The sequence below is a fragment of the Pseudorca crassidens genome, chromosome 13 (genome assembly GCF_039906515.1).
Source record: "Pseudorca crassidens isolate mPseCra1 chromosome 13, mPseCra1.hap1, whole genome shotgun sequence".
Lineage (NCBI taxonomy): Eukaryota > Metazoa > Chordata > Mammalia > Artiodactyla > Delphinidae > Pseudorca > Pseudorca crassidens.
The window spans coordinates 69,501,667-69,509,447 of NC_090308.1; the positions used below are offsets into that span (position 1 = coordinate 69,501,667).

Sequence of the window (7,781 nt, forward strand, 5' to 3'; positions counted from 1 at the left end):
TTTTTTTTTTTGGAGTCAGTTTTATAGAAACACTGTCATAAAACACTGTGGACACCCACGGCAGGTTCACATCCATTGACTTGACCCTCTGTGCCTGGAATTTCACAGTTGCTTTTCACAGGCTCATTGCTCTGCCTGGAATGCTTACCCCCAACCTCCAGTAACTCCTGTTCTTCCTCTGGTCTCAGTTCTAATGTCACGTCCTCAGAGAAACTGTGTCCAATCCCCTAGACTTTATATGCCCCCTGGCACCAGGTGCCTTTCCTCTGTGTCCTTTGCCATGGTTTGTAGTATGTTCATTTGGGGGATTATTTGCATGTTTCCTATTTTTTCCCCCTGGACAACAAGCTCCATTAAGGGCAGGTTGTATTTATTTTTTTGTTCACCATTGTATCCTTGATGTCGACGGGGTGCCAAGACATTATCAGTGCTCACTAAGTGTTTGTTGAACACAGTTACATTTTTGTTGAGTAGTGAATGACTGCATCGATACAAGGCTATACACTCAAGCCACCCAAAGTGTCTTCTGGTTTTCTGGATCCATAGGGATTCCTTTGGTAGTAAATGGTCGGGGTGTTTGAGCTACTTTCAGATTAGGATTTATAATCTATAAATTTCTTCAGGGATTTCTTCCTGCAGACTCAAGCTCTTACTTGGTCTCTGGAGTAGTAAGCTGAGTGGCACAGAGTCAGAGCCTCTCATCTCAAGTGGGCTGTCCTTGTCCTGCTGTGGTTCCCGAGGGACCACCTCAAAGATTGCCAGGGGTGCTGGTCTCTTGTCCAGGGGTGGGAGTATCACACAGAGTGGAAAGAGTTGAGTCCCCTTAGTTTTGTCGCACCCTATTAGTAATGGGGAACGATGCCATCAAGGTGTCATCAGTTCTAATGTGACTGGCTATATTAAATGCTAGAAATAATAATGGGAGAAATGTGAGTGTCTCCTTGCTGCAGTGTGCGTTGCTGAGGAAATGAAGAACGTTGCATTCAAACCCTCATTTCTCCTAACTACAAGGGATTTCAAACGACTTCATACCCATTATTTCCCTCTTGTAAAAACTCAGGCTGCAAGGTACACCAGCAGGTGGCGCTGCTACCCTTCCTAAGAATCACGTGGTTCTCACTGGAAGACAGTGACATCTGGATTATGGACCAAAGATGATCAAGCCTGATATTTATGACAGTCTAGTTACAAACCCCCAAAGAGAAAGGTTTATGATGGTGTAATTTATATGCTTTCTTTAAAAGTCACATGAAGCTAGTTTGTGTAAGCAATCTGTTTGCCACATAAAAATGTCCTCTTTTAGTTTGGGAAAGTCACCTTGTGAAAGAAAGGATGACCCGAGCTTTGGGAATAGTGATTTAACGGGACCCAGATTCACACGTCATTTCAAGGTCATCTGAGCTGCTAGGGGTCGTAGGAACTTGGACGTGATTTCTCAGTGAATATGGAAGCAAGTAAGGGAGGTTGAAAGATGATTATGATAAATGAAGGGGGGGGACATTTCATAGCTATTACACTAAATATTGAAATCTGGTTTTAGCTCAAGGGAGGCCTTCAGAGAGAACCTACAATGAGCAGGACGTTAAAGGGAAGCAAGTGGCCTCATCTGCAGGGGTGGAGCTGGTTCATCCAACTCTCTGGGATACGGTCCTGGTTTGAGGAGCCTGGGCTTTGGAACATCTGTACCGCCTAACCAGAGATTGCTCCTGAAGGCCTCTCCATTTCCAGCTTGGGTTTCTCTCAGGGTTTTGTCATTGCAGACTGGAGTGGATGGTCACATCAGTAACACCAGACCCCTTCTCTTCACATAGCTCGAGGCCTTTCTGCTTCTGTTGCTGAAACAGAGGCAGATGGTGAGACAGGGCTCTGCCTCCCCAGGTGGGTGATGGCCCTTCACTGGTCTCCAGGGTGGCCCGCCCAGGGCTGTGGGTACAGTGATCACCCCACTTTTCTTGCATGATCCAAGCTTCTTTGATTACTTACTGATAATCCCCATATTTTTCTCTCAGGCCTTTGGATGACCAACACAGGGGGAAACTTAAATCACTGCCAGGGGAAATGGAGGAAAAGCTGCTTCCGGGAACCCCTCCGAAGTGGAATGATAACAGTGGAAACAGGAGAGCAGGTGATCCCTCGAGCTGAAGGCGTGTGTCTCATTCAGGTTGCTGGCCACAAACATTTCCTGGGAAACAGCATTCTTAGCACCTGTTTCTTTAGTCCTGGGGCTGTTTCCAACACCTCCAATTCTTTCATATTAGTGAGGGAAACAAAGTTTACTTCCCTGCTGCTTCAAGCTAGCAGAGTGGAATTCTGTTAGAAGCTGGCCCTGCACACTTTGAGGCTTGGTTGGGAGTTTGATCTGGGGAAGCTAAATAACGATCAATCCACTGCTTTTAAAAACAAAGGCAAATATTTCATGTCAGGAGTCACATGCAGCCTCCCTGACAGATGATCTACGAATCTTTCTTCCTTGTGAAGAATAAAACCTTCCAAAGCTCTCCAGTGTTTAGGAATTTGCCTCCCCTCATGGTGGCCTCTCCAAGGCGGAAGTGCTGCCACTGTCGGGGATGTGAGGAGGGGTTCCGGTTGCCTGAGACCCGCACCTGTGCCTTGGCCCCAGCTTAGAACAGGGCTCTGCTGTCTTGGGGGCTGGATTGGGCAACACCAGGCATATAAGCATGGGCAGATGTTGGGGTGTTTTGAGCAGAAACAAGAGACCTACTCCTCTTTGCTGGGGTGGGATTGATTAACGCGGGTGGGACCAATGCAAATTCAACCAGCCAAGTCGCCTGCTGGCAGGAGAGCTGGTGTTTGAATACTTTTTGTAAAGACTTCGTGGAGGTCTTTAAAAACAGGATGAAGTTCCCATGTGTCTGGAGGTTTAGTGGGAGGTCTTCCTATAAGCCTGGGTGTGGATTCGATGAACCCTCAAAGTCTTTCAACGTTCTGATTCTGTGGTCAAGATTCAACAGACACATGTGGCCACAAAAGAAATAAAATAGGGATCTAATGGAAAGTTTTATGTTCTGTATCTTTAGTTCCTGCCTATTTCCAAATGGGAGATAATCTCCTATAATGCTGAAAGCTTGGGCCTGTTCTGTCTCTTTCAAGAGCTCAGTAGGATCGGTTCTCTTCCTCTTAGTCTTAGCATTCTACTTTAATGTAGAAACATTTATTCCAAATTCTTTTTAAAAACCTGAAGCAAAGGGTCTGAGAAAATGTACTATTCCAGGATGTTACAGATGTACTTATTTGTTCATTTTTATTGCATTTTTTTGGATTGAGGTATAGTTGATGTACAATATTACATAAATTTCAGGTGTACAACATAGTGGTTCACAATTTTTTAAAGGTTATATCCCATTTACAGTTATTATAAAATATTGGCTATATTTCCCATGTTGTACAATGTATACATGTAGCTATTTATTTTTTTATTATTATTTTGCAGTACGCGGGCCTCTCACTGTTGTGGCCTCTCCCGTTGCAGAGCACAGGCTCCGGACGCACAGGCTCAGCGGCCATGGCTCACGGGCCCAGCCGCTCCGCGGCATGTGGGATCCTCCCGGACTGGCACAAACCCGTGCCCCTGCATCGGCAGGCAGACTCTCAACCACTGTGCCACCAGGGAAGCCCGCTATTTATTTTATACATAGTAGTTTGTACCTCTCAGTCCCCTACCCCTGTCTTGTCCCTCCTCCCTTCCCTCTCCCCACTGGTAACCACTGGTTTGTTCTCTACATCTGTGAGTCTGCTTCTTTTTTGTTATATTCACTAGTTTGTTGTATTTTTTAGCTTCCACATGTAAGCGATATCATACAGTATTTGTCTTTCCGACTATTTCACTCAGCATGTTGTCCTCCAAGTCCAACCGTGTTGTTGCAAATGGCAAAATTTCCTTCCTTTTTTGTGACTGAGTAGTATTCCATGGTGTGTGTGTGTGTGTGTGTGTGTGTGTGTGTGTGTGTGTGTATGTGTGTGTGTGTGTATACACCACATCGTTATCCATTCATCTGGTGATGACACTTAGGTTGCTTCCATATCTTGGCAATTGTAAATAATGCTGCTTTGAACACTAGGGTGCATGTATCTTTTCAAATTATAGTTTGGGTCTTTTTGGATATATACTGAGGAGTGGAATTGCTGGGTCATATGGTAGTTCTATTTTTAGTTTTTTGAGAACCCTCCATAGTATTTTCCACAGTGGCTGCAACAATTTACATTACCACCAAGAGTGTTATGATGTTTCCCTTTTCTCCATATCACAGATGTACTTTTTTGAAATCATTCACTTAAACCCCTCACCCCTAATTTCATCAAAATAATTTGGTTTTCTGTTAACATTTAAAATTTGTCCCAAAAGAAATAACTGTCCAAAACAAACCAAAAATCCAACAAGTGTTTTACAGAAACTGTCTTTTTCTTTAGAGGTGCTTCTTGCTTGAAACAAGAGGCTCTTGTGGTTTGATAAAATATGTTTTGAATACCCAAGGAGAGCCTCCTTTTGAAGGCTTATACACTGCAGTCTCTCTCAAGATTTGAACTTACTCAGAGAAGAAAGGTGAACTGCATTTGTTCCAAGTAAAATATACATCCGTATTATTCACCATCGCACCCCTATTCCATTATAAACAAATACTGACCTTGTTCTTCTGATGTGAAGCCAGAGGGGGTGTGAAATATAGCAAGGAGAACAGTCTGATGCAGAAATACGAACATTCCAACCAACAGAAACACAATATTTAAAAGGAGTGGAGAAGGTCCCTAGTTGGTCTTTCTAATTCCTATTCTGTTGCTGAACAGGAAGGTAATGGGGAAGGTAATGCAGTAGTGGTCAGTCACTTAGGGAAAATTGCCTACGTTATTTCAGATAGCCTGTTGGATTTTTTTTTTTTCTTTAGGATCTATTTCTTGGAAGTTCTTTTATTTCTTTCTTTAGTCCTCAAGAACTTCTTTTGAGAACTGTTTTTTTGGTGAACTTTTGACCTAAATACTAGAAACCAGTTTCCATTTGGATGCTGAGCAAATTTCCTCCTTTCAGAGGGGCTGGGAGCTACTCCCCTAATCATGATTTTTCTCAGCATGACATCTTAGTAAAAGGCTTTTGAATGGAAGAGAAACTTGGCAAATGTAATATTAGAAAAAAGAAGAGGAACACAAGTTGGGAAAAGATGGTCCAGATGTGGGGTTTTGATGTCAAATGAAAACAACTCCCAGTGTTCAGTATTTTCTTTTGTAAAGTCGGGATAAAAGGTGAATTAAATGAGATAATACAGTTGTTTCTCCTACAATGTAATATATGTTTTCCTAAAAATTGAGACATGATAGAATTTCGTGCAATAAAAAGGATGGGGCTCATGGGAAAAATAGAATTGGGTGGAACGTTCAACACCTGTATAGTCTAGTAAGGAATACTCTTCTAAAAACCTAATAAAAGTTTTAAACATCTTAAATCCCTAACAAATTTAAAAAAGACGATGGTACCTAGAGCATTTCACCTTTCAGAAAGCACGAGGTTTTCCTGGTGGCGTTGTACAGTGAAACATGCGGGCTTTTGAGTTATGGAGAAGAGGCGGAGGGAAGGGAATCAGAGGACAGCACGCTATGGCCCCAGGGGTGCTCTGGTTTGCTGGTCCTGTTTTCCTTCTGCATTAACTTAAAAAAGAAATCCAGTGTTCATTGTTTTGCCATTTCCTCCTTTCTTTAAGAAGCTGCACCTATGGCTCCAGGTGAGATGGGAGGCCACAGAGTGCCAGCTGCTGTGCATGGTGTTGGATGCGTGGCTCTCCGGGCCATGCAGGTGCCCGGCACCTGATGCCTGCCGCCCATGGCTCGGGCGAGCTCAGCCCTGGTGCACAGCGACACCATCAGCCTCTGCATCAGCAGCAGCAGTGCTTTATGCAGCCTCCTCAGGCTTGTTCAGGAGACTCTGCAGCCCTTACAGTTCCTTCTGCTCAACAGCTTTCTTTGATTTTTGCTGCACTGTCGCTGATGGTGCACGATGTCGATTTCCTTAGGCCTCTTGCTCTTGCTCTTGTGACATCACACATTCTCCTGTTTCTTTCTACATGTCTTATCATTGTAAGCTCCAGAGACGGACTGCCCTGTCTTCTGAGCACATTTACCTCACTCTACACAACAGATTTAAAGTTATATATAAGCACAAATAAATGCAACATCTTTAAAGTTGTATAGGAATAAAAAAGGTTAATTGAATCTTTTTTTTTTTTTGCCCTTGCCATGCAGCATGCGGAATCTTAGTTCCCTGAATGAACAGGGATGGAATCCGTGACCCCTGCAATGGACGTGCTGAGTCTTAACCACTGGACCACCAGGAAAGTCTCTGAATCATTGTTTTTTAAAGACTAGTGCATTTATTCCTAAACCTACATGCAAACCAAACTCTGGTGAGCTATTTAAAAATAAGGATTCCATGGGGCTTCCCTGGTGGTGCAGTGGTTGAGAGTCCACCTGCCGATGCATGGGACACAGGTTCGTGCCCCGGTCTGGGAAGATCCCACATGCCGCGGAGCGGCTGGGCCCGTGAGCCATGGCCGCTGAGCCTGTGCGTCCGGAGCCTGTGCTCCGCAACGGGAGAGGCCCCGACAGTGAGAGGCCCGCATACCTCAAAAAAATAAATATAAAATTAAGGATTCCAGAGCCCACCCCTAGACCTTGCTCAGTCTACCTGTCCAGGTGAGGGAATCAGCATGTCATGTTCAAAATCTCTCCAGGCTACTTAGAGGCACACCCCTGGCTAAGAAATGTTGACTTAGAAGTTTGACATGAGCCGTTAATCTCTACATGCAGTTGGTGTCAGGCTGATAAATTATTGATGGAAATGCAAAATGTGAAAATGTGTGAATCTTGAGGGTTGATTAAAAGTTGAAGCTGGTCTTGCACTCAAGTCTTTCAAAGCATATTTCAGATATGTTAACCAATTATCAATTCTGTATGATTAGTTCAGGTGGGAAGGACAAAGCATGGCATAGTTTGGGTATGTTTGTTTTTCCAATGCACTCATTCTTCTTAATGAATTAAATTAATTTAGATTGTCATGTGTTGAAGGGTAATGGACCCATAATGACCATTATGAGTGAATTAGGAACTTCCCCAAAGATTTTGAAAACACTATGTTTTGAAATTAAATTGACACAAAACATCAATGTACCATTTGGAATCTTTCTGAGGCCCCTGGTACGCCCCAGCACACACAGCATTACTGCTTGGGGTCACCCTCTAAGATTCCTAATAGCTCTGTCTTAAGTATTTTCTCTCCACTTGGCAAGCCTGGCTGGTCACATGGAGGCCATTCACAGCCACACGTGGTCCTCGTTAGCACTTCATTGCTCTGCATCACAAAGTCCAATTCCCCATTGATTAACTGAACACTATCAGCAGCTTTGGAGTAGACTTACTGAGAAGGTCAGACCACTAAATGCAGGCTGAAGGTGCCATGGTGTAGCATAAAGGCTCTGTTTAGGATACTTCTTTTTTTTTTTTTTTTTTTTTTAAAGACTTGGCTAAGCACTGTACTTTTTTTTTTTTTTTATTTTTTAACATCTTTATTGGAGTATAATTGCTTTACAATGGTGTGTTAGTTTCTGCTTTATAACAAAGTGAATCAGTTATACATATACATATGTTCCCATATCTCTTCCCTCTTGCGTCTCCCTCCCTCCAACCCTCCCTATCCCACCCCTCTAGTTAGTCAAACCAACGAGCTGATCTCCCTGTGCTATGCGGCTGCTTCCCACTAGCTATCTATTTTACGTTTGGTA

General features: G+C 43.5%; 1 long non-coding RNA gene across 1 annotated transcript in view; it reads left to right on the top strand.

Moving 5' to 3' along the window:
* LOC137205052 (uncharacterized) overlaps positions 1–6,896 on the top strand; it is a 66,075-nt gene extending 59,179 nt beyond the window's left edge. Inside the window, exons 4-5 of the long non-coding RNA XR_010933978.1 lie at positions 2,010–2,125; positions 3,452–6,896. This is a non-coding gene — a long non-coding RNA (uncharacterized lncRNA). The remainder of the gene's footprint in view (positions 1–2,009; positions 2,126–3,451) is intronic.
* Positions 6,897–7,781: the final 885 nt, after the last annotated feature.